The sequence below is a fragment of the Chinchilla lanigera genome, unplaced genomic scaffold, assembly GCF_000276665.1.
Source record: "Chinchilla lanigera isolate Chin_1 unplaced genomic scaffold, ChiLan1.0 scaffold00009, whole genome shotgun sequence".
Lineage (NCBI taxonomy): Eukaryota > Metazoa > Chordata > Mammalia > Rodentia > Chinchillidae > Chinchilla > Chinchilla lanigera.
Genome location: NW_004955410.1, coordinates 6,428,940 through 6,454,235, shown reverse-complemented (window position 1 = coordinate 6,454,235; position 25,296 = coordinate 6,428,940). Strand labels below are relative to the sequence as shown.

Genomic DNA, 25,296 nt, shown 5'->3' with positions numbered 1-25,296 from the left:
TTGTGAAGGCATCAGATCTTCACTTTGTAAGCTGTTGGGTAGTATGTGGCCACACATTTGTGTGTTGGATTTTCAGGTGGGAGAGGAGATGGGGGAGCGGTGCGCTGCAGACCCAAGTCCCAAAGGTACATGTTCATGGCTGGTAGAAAATACGTCTTTAAAGAGTAGCCCTTACTTGGCATGGTAGCGGGTGTCTATAATCCCAGCACTTGGGGGGATGAGGCAAGAGGATAGCTGGGAGTTCGAAGCCACCCTGGGTTACACAGTGAACCCAAAGCCAACCTGAACTACACAGGGAGACCCTATCTCAAAAGACAAAACAAAACAAACAAAAAAGCAAAACATTAGCTCTTTGTGGATGATTAGAAAATATCTATTGATAGAAGGTTAAGTGATGTTTTCCTTGTAAGAACTCATTTTATAGAATAACATGTGAGAGATAAAATAAAAAAGAGGTATTATTTTTATGTAAGAATCAAATATTTAAAAAGTTAAATAAACTAAAAATAGCTGTTGCTAATCTGTATTTCAAATCAAGATTTTTGCATCAGTTACTCTATTTTCCTATATGTATAATCTATAAGAATGGAACACTATGAAGTGTTTTAAAATTTTGGCACAATAACTATATGTCAATTGCTTATGTAAACCATTGTCTCATCTTTATCATGTAAGTAATCTGAATAGAAAAAACAGACACATGCTTTTAAAATGTATGCTGAAATCTAAAATACTAAAAGTTTAGTCACAACCCTTGATAATAGCAATCAGTCAAAAAGAAAACACAGGAAATTTATGCAGCCTTAATTAGAGTCCTCCTAGATATCACTCCTATGAACTTTCTGAAGTCAGGGAAAAAAATAAATCCTTAGTTACTTTGCAAAAGCAACATTCTGCATTTATTCAGTTGGAGAATTATTAGGAGATGTGGAAAAATAGAAGGATTTACGTCTGAAACAAACAAAAGGTCTGGTTTAAATTTTTAGAAACAAAAGTAGAAAATATTACTTAGAAAAATTCCTTACAATAAAATATTAGAAAATTAAAATTATTAGAAAATTATTTAGAAAACAAAACATCGCGACATACTACCTGATACACAGAGCATAGTAGGGTATTATTATGCTAATTATGGTTTATTGCTTTATCTTGGTTATTTTTGTTTGTTTGTTTTTTGAGACAGGATCTTGCTGTGTAGTTCAGGCTGGCCTTGAACTCATTATGTAGCCCAGGGTGGTCTCAGACTTGTGGTATTGCTCCTGCCTCAGTCTCCCAAGTACTGCGATTACACCACCACACCTGACTTTGTCTTGTACTTAGAATTATAAATGAAAGCACCAGCAACAGTACAAGTAATAATTGGTCAGTGAAGAGTTAATCTACCAAGACTTCACCTTTTCATCTTGAAATGTGTGGGTGTCCTCTAACTTACTCACAGTCTCTGTTAGAACAAAGGTCAGTGGACGTTCTTGTAACAGAAAACCAGGGGGCCATCTGGCAGGATGGGATCAGGAGAGAGCTGCTTGTAGAGAAGGCAGGCTTGGAGTAGGTCTGCATCATAGCTCAAGGTGAAGAAAACAGTGGACCATGACATCTTTAATTTCTGTAGACGCAATGTCTATAGTGAATTTTTATTTTGGATAGTGATGTCCCTAACTTACTTAATAATATGTGTAATTTTTCTGCCTAATCTCGCTTTACTTAATTTCATTATTGCAGAGGGTATTTGAAATGGAATTCTCTAAGGGGGTTCCTTCGGCAGGAGCTAAGAACATGTACCTGTGGGACTCGGATCTGTAGTGCATCACTCTCCCATCTCCTCTCCTTCACCTGAAAATCCCACGCACAAATGTGTGGCCACATACTACCCAACAGACTTACAAAGTCAAGATCTGATGCCTTCATGAATAGTGATTTGCTTCTATAAATTCAAAACAACATTTCCTAAATTCAAATAAGGGAAGCATAGCTGTGTAAAGGCAAGGAAGATTGGGTGGGGGGGCGAGGAAAGTTTTCTTATTGAAATTTCACAGAAGGGAAGCATCTACAAGCCAATGCATGGCACAATGCCACTGGCATTAAAAGTCAATAATACCTTTTATTTGAGCATAAGGAGCTGACAACCCAGTCTTTGTGTCTTCCACTGGGATGTAAACCTGTGCCTCAGTTGCCCACTGATTTTTTTTTTTTTCTGGTACCAAGAATTGAACTCATGACCTTGCGCTTGCCAGGTAGGTGCTGTGCTGCTGAGCTAAATCCCCAGCCCCGCTCACTGTTTAATTCTGCTTTTACCAGCCTCTCTATAACTTCATCCAGCCAACATTTTTCTCTCAGATTTGACTTTTTCTTTTCATTAGTGATATTAATTAGGCAAGCTCAGAGCTCCATGGTTACCTTTGGTCTTGTCTGTCCTCTTTGTGATTTCTTATATTCAGGAAATCACCTGAGAATTCTTCTGAAATACATTGTGATTCATCACTTCCTGTCTGGTCTCATAGCTCCTATTCAATTTGGGACCTTTTGGCCTCATATTGCGCCAGACCCCTCTGTTCTAAGTCCCTAGCATTTTACGTTCCAGCGATGCTAAACCTCCCCAAGTGTGCTTTAGTGTGTGCTTCCTTAGCTAAGATTACTCAATGGCAAGCCACTCCTTCCTGAATACAATCTCAGTCTCTTAGCCTGGCATTTGCATTTAAAAAATCTGGCTCCAAACACTGCCCTCCAGAACTTATCTCCCTCTTGAATACACTGTAGGTATTCTTAGTTCTGAAAAGCTAGAAGGTATTAAAAGCATACCAGAGGGCTGGGGATTTAGCTCAGTGGCACAGCGCCTGCCTGGCAAGCACAAGGTCATGAGTTCCATTCCCGGTACCGGAAAAATAAAACAAAACAAAACAAAACATTACTAAAAGCATAGCAGAGGACAGGGTCAAAAGTTCGGATTTCTGGTTTACATCACCAGAGATTCTAGAACGAAGAGTGAGGATGGAATCACTGACTGTATTTTGGGTAGGATCTGCAAGTGACCCATCCAAATGACCTTCAGATCACACCAGGAAGAAAGCTGCTGCATTTTGTTCAAGCAGAAGAGCTGATGAGTATCGTGTTCATGTTCCTTTCCTCCTACTTTGGATTCATCTTTGTCTTCTTTTCACCAAAACCGGCTACTTCCACTAATTTCTTCATCAGTTCATACAAATCTACTAATTGTGCTGCAATCAACTGTCTTGTTTAGTTCTCTGTGAAACAAATATTCTTATTTTCTTTTCATAAAAAAGCAGTGAACATGACTATTTGACACTTTGGCTATATTCACTGGTCATTATTTAGTTATAAGGCAAAGACTCAAGAAATTGGCTTTGGCAAATCCTATGGTTATCTAGAAAATTCACCTGGTTCCCTAATGTGGGCCTTTAAGGTCTGGAAGCTAACATTCCTTCAACACAAAGTTTCTTTATGTGGTTTGCAAAATATCTTAATATTTTAAGATTCTGCTCTGCTCTGTGTAAGAAGAGGTCACCCAAGGGAAAAAATGTCATCCACAGGTATAAGTAGCAAGGCCCCCTCCGCTCCTTCTGGACTATCTCATTGGAATATTTGGCAGAATGTTTTGGAATGTTCAGCGCTTGCACTGATGGAAGTAAAGCACTGTTCAGAATAGTTCATCAGCAGGTGCTGTGGACAGACGAATCCACCTGTGAGTCTGGATGGCCGTCTACCTCGGTAGCCGCTCCAGTTTGAAGAGCATCCGGAGGAGGCTGAGAATCAGCTGAAACTCCTCCTCCGCAGTTCCAGCCTCTCGCTCCGCACACACGCTGCACCTCCCTATACCTAAGTGTCTTCACCTGCCCCAACTCTCAGCTGTCACGAAGACCATCTTCTTGCCGCTACCCCTGTTTGACATCTACTGTCTCCCTAAATGCACATGTGGTCAGCGGGCATCAGTGACCCATGAGAGCAGAAAGAAACTTCCCCACAAAGGTATTTCCTTGTTTGGCTTCCTATCCATGTCAAGGTGCAGATCAAGGGTCACTGCCAAATGTGTAGTTTGCAATAACGGTAGCAATACAGTTTTTGTATATAGCTGTGTGTGTGTGCATGTATGTGTGTGAGCAGGAAATAGAATTAAATGATTTGCCAGTATAGAAAATAAAACAATAAAGAGAGAAACAGCATAATAACAATGTCAAATTTTTCTTCCAAATTCTCCATTTGGTAATATTTAAATTATAACCCCAGTAGTTTGGGTTGTGAATTCTTCGATCAATATGAAAGTGCATAAAGAACAAAAATCAATCTTGGTAACAACACCAATTTTCTCCTCTGCCTCTGCTTAGTATCATTAATGGTGTAAGATATCGATTCTGCTTTAAAAATAACAGTGGCACAGCCACTTTCCTAGGGTTGACATCACTGATCATTTTAATTTTCTTTAAAGCTGATTTTGCAATCAATGCTCACTACACAAAGATGATGTTCCAGGAATCAAATGAAATTGGGCTGCTTCTAACGTGCCACATTTGTCTTCGTCTCCTTAAACACAATACTAAAAGTATTTAAATTAACAGGAATGACGGCTTAGATGCTGAGAATGTCTTGGAGTCAAGAGCATTTACACTGCTCCTAAAGTCTTCCGGTGGGATCATCAATGGATAATCTCTTGCTGTAGTTAAGCTAGCATTTAATACATGCTGAATTTTTCTCTTGGTGCAAGAGTTTTTACACTGAGTTTACATTTTCATTCAAGTTCCTCTTTTGCCGTCTTGCAATGTAGTTTATCACAGAGAGGAAACTCAGGACCCTCCCAATATTCTGGCTTTGCCCGAGCCCCTGTAGCTCAAGCACAAGCCCTGGCGAGTGATCTGATTCCTGCGGAAGGCCTGCTTCCAGCACTAGGTTCCTTTCCACTTGCCATCTTTCTGTGATCTGCGGCTGTTTTCCTTTCTTTCTCTAGATTCTGGAGCTCCCACATTGCAATTTTTTTTTTCTTTTCTTCTGTAAGATAAAAAATATTGGATAATATCCCTGTCTGTAAAACTAGTAGGAACTCCCAAGAATCACTGGGGAAAAAATTACAGGTAAGGAGGTCAGGGCATGGCAAAGTGAAACTATGTAAGTCAGATGCTAATGGAGTCTAATTGCTTATACCATAGGAAATGCATCAGCTTTATGATTCCTTATGTCCAGCCAGATGTTGCTCCTGGTCTGACAACAGTGCGGGTCTGCAGTGTGGCCTGTGACTGTCCCCTCCTCCCGATTTAGCCTAATGCTTACTTTTAAAGCTCTGGCAAAAGGCCTAGAAAATGAATTTGCCCTGTGTGCTGAATAACACTTTAAAAACTTAGAATTCCGCAACATGCTACTGAACTGTTTTAAAAGACTAGAGGGGATGGCAGTTGAAATGATTTAAAAAAAAAAAAGAAGTAAGTTTTATGGCATAACACAGTTTTATTCTCACGGACTTTGCTTACACTTTAGTACTAGACATAATGTAAATCAATATAAGTCCTTGTTATAAAAGGAAACGCGGTGATGATAGCTGTGCTTTTATTTTTTTTTGGTTTTTCTCCGGTACCGGGAACCGAACTCACGACCTTGCGCTTGCCAGGCAGGCGCTTTGCCGCTGAGCTAAATCCCCAGCCCCTGATAGCTGTGCTTTTAAAGAACTTCTCCCGGTGCTGACTGCTGTGTGTAGCTCAGGCAGTGCTGATGGTGCAAGGAGTGCAATGTAGTCATAAAGAGTATTGTGACAGGAACACGCATCTCCAGAAAAAAAATCTTTTGGTGCAACAGCTGTATTCCAAAGGAAGAGCAAGGGTACAGAGGTCCTTCTGGTCTATCATGCAAACTCTACATATGGGCCACTTAATAAAGGAGACACCTCACAGAGACGTGCTTTTAATATTTTAAGGAATAAGAAATTCTCCAAGACAGTTTCACTTTACCCCAAATTTTATTTTATAATAAAGTATATAATGAGGTACACATATTCGCCACTGTCTCCTACTCATTCAAACAAACCCTGAGCATAAAGTTGAACTTATTTACATATTAACACTGACATAGAAAGAAGGATATGTATTACAAAAAAAAAAAAATAAGGTTAATGGTTAAATGAAGGTTATGCAGGGGAAAAAAGGACTTCCTTCCTTTGTGAAAAAAATATGCATTTCTTTGTTTAGCATTTTACCTAGGTGGTGGTATGTACCTTCTTCCTCAACCAAAATTATGGTTTTTCCCTCTTCTTTTCCTCGATAATTATTTTTGAGTTCCTCTGGTTCAAAATAATTTTTGTTCAATTGCAGTTATTCAATTCTTTTAAATTATAAAAGAAATATATGCTAGCTTTCAATTATTGAGAAATTAATTTTCGAATCTAAAGATTCCACTTTTTCTCCCAAATGTACTGACTGTCTAGTATATGCATGACACACTGCTAAACTCTGGATTAAGAATATTGTGTAAAAACCACATGGAAACAGAAAGAAAGACACAGCACTAGAGGTGGAGTCAGGAAGTTGCTGCGCTACCACAGTGTGTCACCCGAAGGTCTCCCCAAGGCTATGCGTAAGGGGCCCACACATCCTGCATGACCGGTAAGGGGTCCTGGGAATGGAAGATAACACCCACTCCACCTGCACGCAGGACTATCAACTTACCCCACAGGAAACGCGCTAACACAGCTTTTAGAAAATTCTAATTTTACCATTTTTGGCACTATCAGTATTATTAGTACATGTAATATATACATGTTATATATATATATTACATATATTATACACACACACACACACACACACAAAATCCCTCTTTTGACTAATTCTCCCTCTGGAATTTGATTCCTATGAGTGCTTCTTAAGTCCTAAAAGATGCTGGAATCTCTGTATATTTTATACTCCCTGTTCTAAAGGTCTATTTTGGGGGCATAATGAGGTTAGAAAGGCAAATCTAGACTAGATAAAATGGCACTGGCAAAGATAAACCAAAACCTTTTTCGGATTCTAGTTACTTCTATTTTGTAAGTTCAGAAGGAAGTGGCCATGTCTGATCTATTTTCTAAATTCTAGCTCTTTCATGTGGGGAGGGTAAGGCTTTTGTTATACTACAACCTCTGAGGGGACACCAGCAGTGGCCTCGTATTTGGAGACAAAGAGAGGAGCGTTTATTACATTCTAAGTTTAGGAGAAACCACCCCTTTTCTATTCCCATACTTCAGTGCAATAACCGGCACTGTTTACACCACAGCCATAGCTAACAAGTGATCTGATGACATTCCTTCGGGAAGGGAACAAACAACAAATGTCAAATGTCTGAGGCATGGGGCTAAGATGGATAAATGAGGTGTGCTCTTTTGCTGTCTGGGTATTTTCTGCTGCTTTTATTGATGGACCAAATGAACCATTTTGCTAGACTATTACTGAGGAGAAGTAAGGATTTAGGGGCCCTCACTTTTAAAAATGAACCGTATTTCATTCCATAAATGTTTTCTAAACTGTCTTCTGTTTGAATTGAGCTTTTTCTTTTTCTTCTCCTTCTTTTTTCTTTCTTTCTTTCTTTCTTTCTTTCTTTCTTTCTTTCTTTCTTTCTTTCTTTTTTTTTTTTTTGTGTGTATGTATGCTGGGGATGGATTCTAGGATTTCCCACACTAGCCCTGAACTCTACCACTGAGCTGTATCCCACTGCTGAATGGAGCTTCTCAATCTGTGGTACAATTCACCTCAACTAGTGACCTATTTCTAAGATAAAAACCTCAAAAGCCAATATGATAAGCAAAATTTTTTGCAGAGAGAGAGAGAGAGAGAGAGATGAGGCATAGAGAGCATCAGCAATGTACTCAGGATAACAGCTGGGGAAGTGCGATGCCAGGATTGTAGCATGCAGTCTGCCCTGGAGCTGGGATTCCTGCACACAGGTTGCTACAGCATCTCCCCACATGCATAAGCCTTGAGCTTTGTTCTGAAAAATCACCCTGCAGCTGATGCCCTCTCTTCCCCTGTGTGTGACTCAGAAGTTGCACTCTTACCACAGGAGTTCTGGCGCTTAGGCTTGGTGTGTGTGCCACTACTTGTTAAGGCAGTGCCTTCGAGAACCTGCTCCTTCTCATGCCTGCTCTCCAAATGAGCCACCCAAGCAATCCATTCCTACGCTTACCAGGAACCTGAGCTGTTTCCCGAGCAGTTCATGATGTTCTTCGAAGCCCTGCTTTCCAACTTTAAGTCTCTTATTCAGAGCTGTTTGAGGACCCTTTTAACAGCCGTGCTGCCTCTGTGCCAGGAAAACTTAATGTAGTAGCAGACAGCTGGGCCTCAGCCATGATGAAGTATTGAAATTGTGGGACTGGTCTTCTAAATATGGCTAGATGGTACAGGCCTCAAGTGGCAGGTTGTGCCATGTTTTCTTTTCTTTCTTTTTTTCTTTTTCATACTCCATCTGCCCACGGGAAGGTGATGCTCGTGTGTAGCAGGGTGGAGGGGAGGTGCAAAGCTTCTCCATTTGTAGTCTAACAAGTGTGGGGAAGCCAGGTCTTGCTGAAGGCTACGGTGTAGCAGAACGGGAGTGTGAGCAATGGGACTGCCTAGGAGTCCAGCCCAGAGCATGTGATATACCCTACTGAGTCAAAATCTGTGTCTGATGTTCAGTGAAGGACTATCATACACAGAAGAGCTATGAGACAGTATTTACTAAGGTGTGTGCCTTCCCTTTTTGAGTGATGATATTTCCTCGGATTGTACCCAGGAGATTCCGCTGCCACACGCAGAGTAACTTACACACAGAGAGTGCATGGAACTTCATGCTAGACCCCAGGCCCACCTCGGTTCTGCAGCTCTGCCAGTTGCTGTCCAGGCATCTATGCAAAATTCTGGCTCCTGAACCTTCTAGCAATCTTCTGAATCAATGGAATCATTTTCGTATCATTTACACAGCCACAATTATGGTAGATGAAAATACATCACAGGGAAAAGGGCCTTTTAGGCAAGCCGTCTTCACCCCATTGGTCATGAAGGATGACTCGATTCCAGCTGCTCAGCCTTTGGTTATGGAAGGGGGCTTTGGTGTCACTGTCTTGAAATGCTGCTCTTCTTTAACAGCTAGGAATTGGGGCAAGCAGCTTAACCTATACCATTATTTTTCTTTAGAAGACAAAGGCAACATAAAAATATGATAATAAATTCAAAAACTCCCCACAGAAATGTAAAATGCATCATTGCCATTTTTCCTCCCTCTAAAACGATAATAGCTTCAATGGGCCATTAGGAACGGAGGCAAAGAGAACGCTACCTGTCAGTGAGTGCTCGGGGATTAGTTAATACACGGCCTACCTCAGCGAAGCAATACATCATAGCATCCCTTTCACCGTGGCAACCGTCAGAGGTACAAATGTTTACTGAGGGAATCGCTGATGTATGCGCCATTATCATTTTGACAGCGTCTGGTCCTACGTCACTGTGTGGCCCTGAATTTCTGCTCTCTGAACTCACTGCCACTTTCCGGACCGGGAGTACTAACCCCATAAACTGTGATTGCTACTTCGGACTTGTTTAGTGTGCTGTACGAAATTATTTCTTGACTTGGTCATATATAATAAGCATCGGGAAATGGTGACACGAGCCATTTCAAGGTTGGATAACGTTGCTATGTAGTTGCAACACCTATGTGACATAAATGTTTGTGTAGCTATTATAAATTATTGTGTAATTCCAATAGGTAACGCAGCCTGTTCAGAAAATGTGTATGGTGTATAAAATACACATCTACTGACACGATAAACACAAGGAAATGCCTAAGAATGTCAGTGGCAAACAGGTATCAACGCCACTTCCAGTTCCCATCTGCGCGCCAGCACCCCGGAGCACTGTGCCGTGAGCAGTGCCGCGGCTGGCCGCGCACTGACGCGAGGCGGAGGCAGGGTGGGTCAGAAGTGCTGCGCACAGCGATGCACGGTTCGAGGCGCGGCCAGGGCAGCACGGGAATCTTCACTCACGTCCTTTGACCTCACTGGCAAAAAAGTCACACGTCCGTTTACTGTCTGTGTTTGTTTAACATAGAGTGTGAATTGGAAAGACCAGTTTTGCACTCATTAAAAGTACTTGCACCTTTTTACATCAATGTAGAATCAGACTGGGCATCGAAAGGAGTCAATAGGACTGCATTTCCTTCTCCCCAAATCTGCCCCTCGATTATAACAATCATGAATGTACTCTACTCCATGTGAAATGCTTGCTCCTAGATTCTTTCTCTAGTGGTATGGAGACATGAAATTCACAAGAGGCATGTGCAGAACAGAGGTAAAAGAGCAGAAACAACGGTGTTAATGTCAGTGATGAGGTCTGAGCTCGGAGTCCTCCGCACAGTAACTCCTGCACTAAGTACTTCCCTAAACTCGTCTTTTATTCCTCTCACGAGGCCCGCAAGGCCAGTACTGTTACTGGTACTTTGCACGTGAGAGAGCGAAATACCTTGGAACAAGGGTGCTCCTTAGTGCTCTGGAGCTGGAATGCAAACCCAGGCCCGCCTCCTGCGCAGAGCTCTCTCTGCTCTGCTGTGATCACAGGAGAATCGAGTCCTCTGAGGGTATTTAGCCTGTAGAAGTGTATTTTAAACTGACACCTCGGTCTTGCTCTAAGGAGTGAAGTGAGCCCTGTGTCCGCTGGGTCCACATCCTCCGCCACAGGCGCTCGGGGTGGGTGCTCGGGCTCAGACACCGGTCACGGCCCCCTTCCCCCTGCCCGGTGCCTCCTCTTATCCAGGGATTCTTAAATGCATTCCACGAGGTAGCTCCCGGCGCTTGCGTAATTAAATTACAACTTGAAATTACTTTTCTGCACTTCTTTTTGTGCACTGAAGGCTCTTTACTGCAAATGAAAAGGACTTCGCTTCAAGAAAACTTGATCAAGTAGCTCAACTCACGCCACCCTTGACCCTTTTCTCTCATTTTCCGTGTGACACAGCATAAATGTGATTCCCAGGCTGTGGGTAGCCTCCCTGCGGGCCTACGCCATCCGCTCTACCCTCCTCTGTGACCTGAGCTTGCGCGCTCATGCTACACCAGCCAGCGCAGGAAGCAACTGGTGCCCTCTCCGCTAAAAGAGGCAGACAATTCTTTTCTACCCCAGAAAAGCATTTTTCAGCTCCTATGGAAACACATGTTCTAAACTACTGGACGCAGCTGATATAACCAGTGATGTTCACACTGCCCAGGGACAGAAAACTTTCATTTCAGTTTTGCGAGGACCTGCGTACAGTTTGCCATTTTAAATAGTCCCCATTATAATTGACTCCTCTACCATATTCAGGTGAGTTTTTCCAATTTACAAGTACAACAAGAATAAGTGAGTTCTGAGCCTTTTAAAACGAACAGTATCCCCTAGTTTGATGTTTAGAGCTATGTCTTCTCCAATTGGAAAAAGGTCCAATTCTGTTTCCTAAATACTTACATTAAAAAGAAATTTCTTTTCATTCCACTCTAAATTTTCTATCTGGAAACAAATCTCTGAGGTCAACAACACTCTTCAATAGGGTCATTATGAAGCAATCAGATTTAAAGTATGACCCAGTAGCAATAATCTTGACAGAAGTCATGTATCATGCTTAGCTAAAACCTTGCTTCAAATCGACAGCATTAGAGATGTTTTCCTTTCTGCTATTGAGTGTGACTTGTTTTGTTTTACTTAGATAGAGTTGAAAGGAGAAGATAATCATGGTGATTTCAATTACTGTCTCTACCACCTGCTCACTCATGAATAATTTAAACCAGGACAACTATGAGGCCAAGTTTTCTTTTTTCTTTTTTTTTACAGATAGGTACATGTTGTGCAATAATGCTCTAGAAGATGTAATTTAGTTTCCAAAAAATAAACTCAGCTAAATTGGTACAACTGCAAAAAAATTATAAGAATGCCATAGTTTCTTTGATCTAATAGTTACTGGATAATTTACTGACAGTCATTAATAAAACCTGATTGGAAGGCAGCAATCATTACTCAACTCATTTAACTAAGTGACAAAGATGTATAGCTTCAAAATTGTAATGCCGCCTAGAAAAAAATACATAAATGAAGAATTATGAGTATAATCAAATTAAACTGATTTATAAATTAAATGTCTTGTGAAAATTTTTAGACACTAGTTATGAATTTATAAAAATCTATAAAAAGGGTAAACAGGATTTACCTGTATACAATCCATGTGGAAGAAAATATTTTAATTCCTTTATTATTGATTTGGTATAAGTTTTAAATATATTTTTGCATGAAAAATATCTTCACTTGCTAAAAAAGTTTATTAACTATCATCTAATTTAAAGAGTCAGTATACTAAGAGCTAGAGATTGTCCACCCAACTTTTAAATAAAGTGCTAGTGAAACAGTCATGCTCATGGGTTTACATTGCCTAGGGCTGTTTTCTGGCTACACTGGAAGAACTGAATGATATGACAGAGATCCACAAGCCAAAAATATTTACTAAAACGTATGCTAGGAAAAGTTTGCACACCTCTGATTTGTTTATAATCAAGAATGTAACCTATAAAACATTTCCTTAGGCAAGCCTTTTATTATAAGTCTGTTCCACATGCCAGTTGGAAGACAATGGTATTATTCTAGGTCCTTTAACCTACTATTAGGTGCTACAATGAAAGAGTGCCAGCTTGGAATGGAGCTCAGAGGTAAAACTTGTGCTGAGCATGCTCCAGGCCATGGGTTCCATTCCTAGCCAACCCCCTCAACAGTCTTTAAAGTCATAGCTTAAGAAAAAGAATGACCAGAAGCAAAACTCAAACAATATTTCTTTTTGAGACTGATTTTTTTTTTTTTTTTTTTGGTGCTAGGAATTGAACTCAGGACCTTGTGCTTGCCAGGCAGGTGCTTGTGCCACTGAGCTGTATCCCCAACCTAAGATGGATGTTTTTAATGTACTTAACCAGTAGGAAGTTTTAATTCCCAAACAGTGTGCGTGTGAGTGGAAAAAGTGGGCAGCAGCCTGGCCAGGAGATGCCTGGGTCACGAAGGAAGGACACAGGTGGTCAACACACCGAACTACACACCTGCCTGGAGCAGAAACTGCTTCACTGCTTTCAGGCAAACAATTCAAGATGACCCTTAAAATCGCAGCTTGATGCAAGGCAGTCTGTGTTAAATCCTCCTGTCCCCCCTGAGAAATGTGTTTTAGTTTGTAATAAAATAGGTGTGTGGATGAAAGAACAGAGGAATGCACTCGGGAGAACTCATCTGCCCCGGCTCTATCCCTAATATTAAAGTTAGCAGAGTTTCGTGATTTCTTTGCACTTAGTAAACTGGGGATTTTCTGGGCCTTTGAATGTGTCAGGGCCTGGATGGGGCGGGAGGAAGAGTGATAGCTTGGGAGAGAGAAGACGGGTGCTTCTAGTGAAGGTGTAATCATTGCAAATATCCCAGTCTGTCTGCAGACTGCAGCCTACAGATTTCTTTTTCATTTGTAGGTAGCTGTTCCTCTAGGAAATCAGATTCCTTTATCTATAAACTCAGCATTTTGCGTTTTTCTTTTTTTTAGTTTACTAGAGTATCTCAAGCTTTGTCTTCTAGAGAAGCTGCAGACATCTTTTTCACTGGGCCTGATAGAAAGCCGCTCCTTGTCCGGCCACAAGAGCAGGCTACACATTTTGGGTAGCGATGAGACCTGACTATTGCCCGGGAAGCAGCCACGGCCTCTGAGAAAGTCTCGCCTCACACCGTCGGGGTGTCCATATCTGGGGCTGGCCTCGGTAGATCAAGACGTCTCCATTCAGCTGGGACTCTGGGGAATCAGAGCAGCTTCTGGAGACACTCTCATCCCTCACCCTTGTTTTATGGAGGAAGAGCCGAGGCATAGAGACGATGCAGGATGGGCAGACTCCACTTCCTTCCGGGGAGTGTCACGAACGGTGTCTTCTCCCAGGAGCTGGTGGAATTCCCTGACTACCACCCATCCTTTGCCCAAATGCTCTGGTTCATCTGAATCTGTCTGCATTGTGTTTAGCAGGCCAATTGTGACCAGTGGAAAGGGAAGACTTTATTTTTTAAACCGTGTGAGAATATTTGCCATGAGATCTACCCTTTACAGCTCTCCTGCGCACAGTACGGAATGGTTAAGTGTAGGCACAGTAAGATCTCTAGAATCTATTCACCTTGCACTTGAAACTTTATACTCTGAACCACAACTCCCCACTCTCCTCTCCATCCCGGACACCACCAATTTACTTTCTACTTCTATGAGTTTGCTTTTAGTTTATTTTCAATTTTTATTACTATTTTTTTCTGACACCAGTTCTCCTATATAGATCAAGCTGGCCTTGAACCTGTGAGCCTTCTGCCTTAGCCTCCTGACTCTTGGGATTACAGGGGGATGCCGCCAACGCCAGCTGTGTGTTTGCTTATTTTCAGTGTCACATTGAAAGGGAATCATGGATGACCAGTTTATTTCACTGAGTGTAACATGCTCAAGGTTAGTTCATGTTGTCACATATGGCAAGCTTTCCCTTTTTGAAAATGTTGAATAAGATTTCACTGTATGTCATTCCTCATTTTCTTTATCAACCCACCTGTTGGTGACATCTATGGCTATTGTAAATAAAGCCTCAGTGAATATGAGTGTATAAATATCTCTTTGAAATCCCAATTTCAATTCCTTGGATATATTCCCAGGTATAGAATAACTGCAAACTTTGTTATTTCATCTTTTTGAGAAACATTCACACTCGCAGCTTCCATTTACATTTCTACCCAGTGTACACACAGTTTCAAATTTCTTCACATCCTTGCCAACACACTTACTGTCTTTACTTTTTTTAGAGAATAGCCATCCAGACCAGGGCAAGGCGATCTTTCCGATTTGCATTTCAAATGTCTGTGCCCATTTGTGTGTCAGCTTTGGGGAATGTCTATTTGGGACTGCTTTCCATTTTAAAATCTGCTCATTTGATTTTTGCTATTCAGTTAGCTCCTTATATATATTTGGCTATTAACTCCTTACTGGGTATGTGTTTTGCAAAAGCTTCCTCCTATTCCATGGTTTGTGTTAAGAATCCGCTGACCATTTCTTTTGCTAAGCGAAGCTCTTTAGTTTGATGGTGCATCTTTTGTCTGTTTTTGCTTTGGTTGCCTGTGCTGTTGGAGTCCTATTTAAGAAATCGTTGCTAACATCAATAACAGAAATCCCTTTCATGTTTTCTCTTAGAATTTTGTAGTTTGAAGTCTTAATTCATTTTCAGTAGAATTTTGTATACAGTGTAAAATTACAGGCCAACTTTATTTTGTGATGTCCACTGTCCACAAAACCAACTGTGGAGGAGATGGCACTTGTCTAATGTGTGTTATGTGTGTTATTGGTGACTCTGTCAAAGTTGAGCTCATTGTATATCTCTGTGAATTTGTTGGTGGGCTCCCTCTAGTCTTCCATTGTGTCTCTCTTTGCATCAGGCCATATTGCTTTAAGTACGGTAGCTTTGTAATATATTTTAAAAACAGGAAGTCTCATGCCTCCAGGTTTGTTGTTATTTTGCTCAGTGGTGATTGTGGATGAATTTTAGCGTTGATTTTTCTATTTCTGTTGAAGAAGTTATTAGAATTTTGACAGAGGTTGCATTGAATCTATACAGCATGTGGGGCAGTATGGATATTTTAACAATATTAAAACTTCCAATCAAAGAACATGCTGTCTTTCTATTTATTTGTGTCCTCTTTACCAATTTTACCAATATTTTGGAGTTTGTAATGTGCAAATGTCTTACTTCCTTGGTTAAGTTTATTCCTAAGGCTTTTATTATTTTTTATGCTACTGTAAATGGGCTTGATTTCTTAATTTCCTTGCCAGATAATTAGTTGATAGTGTGTAAAAAACACTGTCTAGGGGCTGGGGATTTAGCTCAGCAGCAAAGGCGCCTGCCTGGCAAGCGCAAGGTTGTGAGTTCGGTTCCTGGTACCAGAGAAAAACCAAGAAAAACCAAAAAAACAAAACAAAACAAAACACTGTCTAGCTTTTGAATGGTCTCTGTAGTAAAGCACTGTTGAGATACCATTTGATATTATAGATCTTTCTGGAAATTATCTATAATAATATTAAGTGATTTTTTTTTCTGTTTTTTTTTTTTTTTTTTTTTTTTTTTTTTGTCTTTTTGAGCCAGAGTCTTGCTATGCAGTTCAGGCTGGCCTTGAGCTCACTTTGTAGCCCAGACTGGCCTTGAACTCTCAACAATCCTCCTACTTCAGCTTCCTGAGTGCTGGGATTAGAGGTGTGAGATTCTACTACATGAAGTCAGGAACTCTAAAGCCAATCTGTTTTCTCTTTGTGCTTACTTCACAATATCTATTTCATTGAGTGTTTTGTCCTCTAAGAGGTAATTCACTGAGGCAGGGTGGTGTTACACTTTGGATCATAAGGACCTGAGAAAGGTCCACGCAGCAAGGACCTGCTCATCAGCATGACGGTGCAGCCCTAGGGGGTGGAGCCTGATGGGGGATGTCTGGCTCACTGACGCGCTTTGGGTGTCTGCAATGGGACCCTGGCCACTTCTCTGTCTTGCTGGTTTTGCGGGGTGAATGGTTTTGTCATTCACATGCCTCTGCCAAGATGTGCGGCTCCACTACTGGCTGAGGAGCAACAGGGCCAATCGATGAAAGAACAGGAACTTCAAAATTAAACCTTTCCTCTTTGTAAGTTTATTAGCCCAGATGTTTGTTGCACTGATGGAAAGCTGACTAAGGGAAGCAGTAACACAATTTGTGACTCCTGAAAAACTCGGAGACAAAAAACAGTTCATGATAGTGCAGCATTCATTTCTTTTCCTTAAAAATTCAGCTTCTAGGATCTTTAATACCCAGCTCTAGTTCACGGATTTCTCTATTTCTTCTCATTACTATGCAATTTAAAGCAAACAAAAGCAAAAACAAAAACAAGAAAAACCCCAACTTCCCTGACACCCTGAATCCACATAGATATAGGTGAATCTGGAAAGTGAAAATTAAATTCATAATTTTACCATAAGCTCACTTAACCTGCTAGATGATTCACAAAAATGATTATTTGAAATTATTACCCATCCTCTCTAACAGAGGTAAACAAACTAAAAACACTACTACCTATGAGAAATCATAGCACAAGTGATAATAATAACCAGGCTTAATCAATGTTTACTATGTTCTAGGCATTTTGCATGAATGAATGATCCTTAAACTTCTCCTTTGTGTAACTACCAGTATCCCCACTTTACAAATGAGAAAACCGCAGCGTGGAGAGGTTACAGCCTGCTAAAGGTGGTGTAGCTTGTGATTAGAAACAGCAGGGCTCAGGCAACACAGGATGGATCGGTCCATGTGCCGCCCAGTCCTTGATCAGTAGCTGGTCAGTAATTTCCTCCTTTGATGTTGATCTTACAGGACCTGGTGTGGTAAATTTCGTAACAGCTTTATAATCAGCTGGCCCATTAACTCGTGGTAAGAAGACTGTGACCTACACAAATACGAGGTTGTATACCGCACAATGTTCACTAAATGACAAACGCTTTGCTAACCCAGTGATGGTAATTGTTTTACTTAATCTGTATTATAACACCCTGAAGCATAATCATGCCTCTACTATTTAATAGCTATCTGTGGAGGTTTTAGTAACTGTGTCTTACTTTGCCTGAAGAATATCTCTTGTTCCTCGTGATCGCGATGTGTAGAATCAGGCTTGATCATAACATTTAAGTTTGAAATAACTAGAGTCCACCTGCTCTGATACTATCATTTCACCGAGAAAGTACACAATAAATTTCCCTATGTTTGTTGACCAAAATAAGTCAAACAATGTTTAGGCATTATGGAAACTACATCTTCCCCCATAATTGCCTGTCGTAAAATCTTCTAACACATCAAAGGCTAAAGGAGATTAAGTAAATAAATCTCAAATTTGACAGTCTGTGGGGAGATCTATGAAGAAACCAGTTACTCCCTCCGAACTCAGAAAGTGCTGAGACTCTGGGTCTGTGATGTCACACAGAACTGAACTGTGAATCAGGCTCATGAGAAACACGCTCTGTGATATGTAGCAAAAGACACAAGAAAGGAGTCAGAGGTAATCTGACCACACTGATGCTCAGGAGGCCAGAAATCAGTCAGGTGCAACTTTCTAGATCCTTTGTCAACTCGGGGATGCTTTTTGGTTTAGAAAGAGGAATGTGAACTGCAGAGACTGCATGATGTATAAATTGGTTCGAAGAAACCTCTTAGATTTGGGGTCCCATGTTAGAACTTACAAATGACTTCATAAGAAAGACAAGCTAATTAATTTCTATTCTTTGGTGAGTGTGTTTCTAGAGTATAGTTTGCTTCTAGTAAGTAATCTAGAGTACTTGACATATCTTGCTAATAGGATATAGAACCCCTAGAAAACTGTTTTTTATCTCGCAGGGAGTGAATACTCTCAGTTTGTTTACGGGGGCTGTGGTCAGGATTAAATTTGCTCTGCTATAGGGAAGAAAGAGTAACCTACTCACTTATAAACTATTAACTTGTAAACTATTAACTCCATTGTGTCTCTCCAAAGTAGGCATGAGTCTACAAACAACTGGGAGGGGCTGGGGATTTAGCTCAGCGGCAAAGTGCCTGCCTCGCAAGGGCAAGGTCGTGAGTTCAATTCCTGGTACCAGAAGAAAAGACAAAAAAAGACAAAAAAACCCCCCCAAAACCAAAACATACAAACAACTGGGAATAAAAATATATTAATTATATTAATCAAAGCCAAGACTTACTAAGAAATGCTATGCAGAAAAAAACAGGAAAAGTGATTTAAATACTAAAACACATATATTTTATGTCATACACAACAGTAAATCCTTAGCAGTATTACAGATAGTGGGAAAAATATAAATATGCATTTAAATATCTGTTTAGGTTGCCAAATAAAATATAGATTACTAAGTTAAAAGTGCACTTTAAACAAATAACAAATAACAACTTAGTGTATGTATTTCCCAGGTAATATTCTGTTCTTGTGTTTTACCCGACAACTATAACTACTTGCTGACTTTTGTGCTGTGGCTTGGATGTAGTACATACATTTCAGTGATTAGAAGGTCCTGTCTGAAGCCAAACTACTTCAGATCAAATGCTGACTTTGCTCTTTACTAACTGTGCATGTTTGGTACGTGGTTTAGTCTTTCTGGGCCTATGTGTCACACTTGTAAAATGGAGGTGGGGGTGGGGAGAGTTTATGGGAATTAATGAGAAAATATATGGTAAGCACTTAAAAACTACATTATCTCCTAAGCAAAGACACCCAGAGAAAGTACAACACGGAAAACTGTTAGTATTTTAACTTTCAATTTCTGGCATTATAAACAGAAAAATTTCTACTAAGTCTGGTTTTCAGATTTTATGTAGTCCTTGTAAAATACAAATATATTCATTATACATTTTCACAGCCATTAGATATCACACTCTGCTCTTTTGAGCTCTGCAAATATTTGCTCTGTCTGCATTACTTAAAAGGTAAGAGAAAAAGAGGGCCTCAAATTTCTCATAACAGCCACAACTTGATCTGCTCATATTAATTTGAATATTTTAGCAGTACCCTGATATTTATAAATCTACACTTCTAAGTAGTGTGTAATGCTCAGTGTTTAAGCAGGAATGTCAAAACTGCTATCACACTTAATTGGCAAAACATCTGATCACCAATTTAAAAAGTGCATGACTTCCTGTTGCTCGCAAAAACAAGCAATAAAAAAGATCGTCTCTTGGGAAGATTTTTCTTCATTATTATTAAACGAAAAGACTAAGCTTCTATCTAACAGTCTCTTAAATATATTTTTAAAGAATGATCCTATTGTATTTAAAATTCATTTAAGATTGTTTTTAAATACCAATTTATCTTTAGAAAGAAAAAGACATTTTCTACTACATTCTAATTGTATGAGAATTAAATATAAATCTGTTATCTACAACATAAATTACCTAGCACTAGCTTGCTCTTCTCACCATTTGCTGTAATGCTGAATTTCTGAGAACTTTAAAATAGTCTTACAGAATTGAAGTAGATTGTAATCATTACTCCTCTCAAATGAATAAACATATATGTTAAATGCACATTGTATAACACACATATATATGTATATATTCAGTCATTTGAATTACACGGAGAATCATAATAGATTATATCTAGATTGTTATATATTTAATTTTAACTAAATAAATTCTGAGTTCTAGCGTATTATGCAAATGGAAGTATTGTATATTTATAGAAATTAGGAGGGATATACAGTGTCTGATCATTTTACCTAATAAATTAAACTCACAAAAGTCTTTCATTTTTAATATTTGTTAGAGCAGAGACATGAACTATTTGGGAACTACTGACAAAATCAACTGAAATAATGGGTAGGCAGGCTGCGATTCTGCGCATATACTCACATGGTTTTCTTTTAAATAAGTATGGCCCATGTACTGAACATGTCCTGCAATGCAGTTTTAGATATAAAAACTGGAATACTGAATGGTCACTGTTGCTTTTTATAATCCTAAGTAAACTAGGGTTCTCCAGTTTTTTTGACGGTCACAAAGCCTCCCAGGGTACAATAGATTCTGTGGTGTTTCCATTCTGTGGCAGTATTAATACATCACCGGAGTAGAAGCATACTTTTTACTCCATTTTCTAAGCCCACAAGGAGTTTTCCCATGATTTCACCTTTTATTTCCAGAGAGGCAAGACACAACTGCATACCTTCTGGATGCAATCGTTGTTTTACTGAATTTATTTCTTTTGTCTTCATTGGGCAGTGCACCTTCTGAATTGGGAACTTTTATATCTATTTTTATTGAAACCACAAGATGAACAAATTCCACGGAGGAACATCTTTACAATGTCATCAGTTCGACCCAGGGAAAAGGAGATTGCCGGATAGCATTTCTTGTTCTCTGTGCAAGAAACCTTAGCTTTTATCCTAAATTGCTATTACACATCAGGAATGATGGATTCCAGAGAGCTTGCTGTTAGAGCTATTTTTTTCTTCACTAGTTGTTCCCTTGAATATAATACCTATGATACAAGTAAATTTTCTTAACTGGGTAAGCTTTACTTCTACCTTTTATTTTTCAGTTGTCTTGTTCCTTTTTCTCTGCAAATGAGGCCTGTGGAGAAAAAGCACCAGAAATATCAGCATAATAAGAAAGGAGACGCAAGCTCCTGAATAATGGAACACGTATCTCTGCAGCTTCTCCGCTGTGTGGTTGAAATCACAGGTTATGAGAATTTCTCAATTCCACCCCATTACGCGGTCACCTGTGACCACTCATCATTTCCCTGAATCAGCTCTTTTTCTTTCTCTACTTTAAGACACTGCGATATTGCAGCTGTGCGTTCACTGCATTTGGCTCACAGCATCACACTGACCATGTGCTGACCAGGGTCCTCTTTCACTTTCAAACACACACCTTCTCCTTGCTCTAGACGATTACGTTAGCAGCTACCTATTTCTAAATTTAAAGTGAATTTTACATGTGTTTTAAAAATCTCCCCTTTCATTCACTACAGCTTTTCTGTAAGAACAATTACAAATGTACCTCAGTGTATGCTCTAAAGAAAAACACATTGACTATTACATTCTGCATTGAATAAGATGGGTTTAGATAATAAAGCTCTTTGGGGATAATTTAAAACTAGACTTAGAAAGGCCAGTTAGAATAATTTTCCCTCTATTTGGGATGATTTTTAGCTCCAGTGTGTGACCTTTTGAACCTTACTTAGACATCAAAAGAGCTATACTTATTAGCCAATGAAAAGAAGTACTGTGTAATGCCATTCATAGAGCCTGCACTGGTGAAGCATGTACAGCCCAATCCTAATTAGTACAGCAAAAGGTTTCATTATTCTTTGGTTTCATTTACTTTAAAAAGTGTGCAATAGTTAAAACCCCCATATAACTTTGAAAGATCATGTTTTATCCTTTAAAGCAGCCTTTTCTAAATTTGCGAACTTAAATAGTAACTTTTCATCTTTAGCATATACTGGAAATTATAGAGTATGTCTCAGGATAACTCTGAAGATTTTTGTTATCTTATCCGTCTCTCTATTTATACACCGTATAATGTGCTCATGGCCATTAAACCTCTACCATTCCATCAAAAAAGCTTTTATTAATGTGCAGTTCTGAGCTTGTGAGTGTCCCAGACATTGCGTGACTAAAAAACAAAAATCACAATGAGCAAGAACATTGTCTACTTCCTCAAAGCACTTACACTCCAATAATAAGTAGTTAATAATTTTTAAAGCTTGAATAGCCATATCAACTTGACAGAGATGACTTCAAGATAGGAAAATTATCAGGGGTAATTAGATAATAATAACGTGGTCAGTTCTTCAAGAAACCTAACAGTATGTACGCAGCTAACCAAAGAGCTTCTAAGCACAGAAGGCAAAATCTAATATAACTGAAAGGAGAGACAGACAGCCTACTCTTAGTTAGAGCCTGCAAAATCCCTCTGCCAATAATTGAGACATCAAGCAGGCAGAAAATCAGTGAGGACGTAGTTGACCCGAATTGCACCATCAGTCAGTTTGACCTAGTTGACATTTTTAGCATAGTCTATCCAACAAGGGCAGAGGAAACATTCTTCTCAAGCTCACATGAAACATTCACAGATACCGCGCTGTGGACTCTAGGGCATGTCTTACAAATCAACAGAAATCACTCAGAGTCCTTTGGACCACAGTAGAATTACACTAAGACTTAACAGCAAGAGATGACTAGAAAATTCCAAATATTTGGAAATTGAATAATACACTAATAATATATAGGTCCAAAGGGGCAGTCTCAGAAGAAATTTAAAAATATATGGAGCAAAACAAAAATACTATCTGTCAAATTTTGTGGATCCCATGATAGCAGCACTTACAGGGAAAACCACAGTAGTAATTGCACATATTTGAAAGGAAAAGATCTGAAATTATAGCCAAAGTGTTCACTTTAGCAAAGTAAAAAAGTATGCCTCTCTTAGGAAAAGAAAAGAAAGTGTAAAAGAGAAGATAAGAATGAAATTGAAAACAGGAAAATAATAGAGAAAATCAGTAAAGCCAAAAGATGGTTCTTTGAAGGATGAATTTAATGGATAAATTACAAACCAAATTAATCAAAAAAATGTAAATTACCAATATCAGACATGAAAGAAGTAGCCTTACTACTGATTACTTTGAAAGGATGATAAAGGAATGATATAAATGACCCCTCAGTGCTAGCATATAGCTGAGGTGAAATGGAACAGCCCCTTGAAAGACTTAAAGTATGAAAACTCACACATGGAGAAAAAGCCAATCCATATACACTTAAAACATTAATCAAAAATTAACAACTTTCTAAAAATTAAAACACCAACCAGGCCCATAAAAACACTTCCAACTCTTTCTTTGAGGCTAAGGTAGTATCCTTCTTGTACCAAAACCAGACAGAGATGTTAAAAGTCAAATAAAGATCAATATCTCTCATGGACATAGACGCAAAGTTAATTGGCAAATTAGCAAATCACATCCAATAATGCATAAAGTGAGTTATAAAGCACAGCCAAGTGGGATATATTTCCATTATTCCATGCAGGTTCAATATCAGTTAATTAATTAATGCAATCCACAAAATGTGAAAAAGAGAATCTATGATCATATCAGTTATAGAAGGCAAATCACTTAAGAGAATCTAAAATTTAGTCATAAGAAAAACTCTTACAAACCAGAAATAGAGATTTTCCTTAACTTGACAGAGAACAGCTACAAAAACACACAGCTTACACCAAATCTTGCTAAGAGAACACTGGATATCTACTTTCTAAGATTGGCATCAAGGGATGAATATTGTCTTCTGCCACTGAACATTGTATTGGAAGTTCTACATAGTAACAGGACAAGAAAAAGAAAAAAAAGCTGTAAAAATTGAACATAAATTAATAAACACGTGATATTAGTTGTCCATGAAGAAACAAATATGTTTGCAAAAACACCAGAAGTAATAAGCAGGTATAACAAGGGTGCAAAATACAAAGTCAACACAGAAGGGTCAGTTGCTTTCCTCTATACCAGTAATCAAAGTTGGAATTTGAAATTTTAAAAAAAATTAGGGTAGCAAAAATATTGAAATACGTAGGTATACTTCTAATAAAATATGTGCAGTGCTTGTATGAAGAAAACTACAAAACCATGATGAAAACAAAGATCTAAATGGAGAGACATCTGTTCATGAGTTAGAAAATTCAATATTGTTAAAGATGATTCTTTTCAACTTAATCTATAAATACAAAACAATCTGATCCAAATCCCAGTGAGGTATTAAGCGAAGATTTCTAAAATTTACATGGAATGATAAAAGAATCATAGTAATCAACATAATATTGAAGAAAAGCCAAGTTGGAAGGACTCAGAATAGCCAAAGTCAACACATACAATGAAGCTACAGTAATTAGGACAGTGTGGTTTTGGCTAAGGAATATACACATGGATCAATGCAATGAGGAGAGAACCTAGAAGTAGATGCACATAACATATAGTCAACTGATTTTCAACAATGCAGATGGGAACAATGGATAAAGTGAATAAAGAAAAATCTTTACAACAAATGATATCGTAATAATTTGATGTTCATATGAAAAGAGAAGAAAATACTAGTAAAGACAGCATATTTTACATAGAAATATGTAGCAATTGAAAATCTATAGAACTGCCCAAATATGAAATTCAAAAGTATACAATTTATAGAAAAACAAAACAAGTTCATGTGAACTTTTGTTTGGTGATGGGTTTTTAGATACAACTCCGAAAGCACAATTCACACACACACAAAAAAAACGACCAAATTACTTATAAGATTTAGTTTTAGTCTTACTTTTAGTAAGACACTGTTAAGACAGTTAAAAACTGGAATCCATAGGAAAGTAGGGGAAAATATTTGCAAAACACATATCTGATAAAGGATGTGTATCCAAAATCCATACAAGTCTCTTAAAATTTAATAATAAAAGGACAAGCAACGGGCAAAAGATCTGAAGAGATAGATCACCAAAGAAGATTTGCAAGGGGCAATTAAGCACACGAAAAGGTACACAACATCACTTGTCATTTGAGAATTGTAAATTAAAATAAATAGTTACCATGCACATCTATTAGCAGGGCCAAAATCCTCAAAGCTGACTATTGCAATTGTGGTAAAGTGTGGAGGAGTACAAATCCTCATTTATAGGGGCTGGGGATTTAGCTCAGCGGCAAAAGCGCCTGCCTGGCAAGCGCAAGGTCGTGAGTTCGGTTCCCGGTACCGGAAAAAAACCAAAA

At 39.0% G+C, this 25,296-nt stretch overlaps 1 long non-coding RNA gene across 1 annotated transcript in view; it reads right to left on the bottom strand.

Annotated features, from left to right (window-relative positions):
- Positions 1-25,296, bottom strand: part of LOC106147773 — a 78,557-nt gene that overhangs the window by 24,599 nt on the left and 28,662 nt on the right. The gene's annotated exons all lie outside the window — the stretch shown is intronic.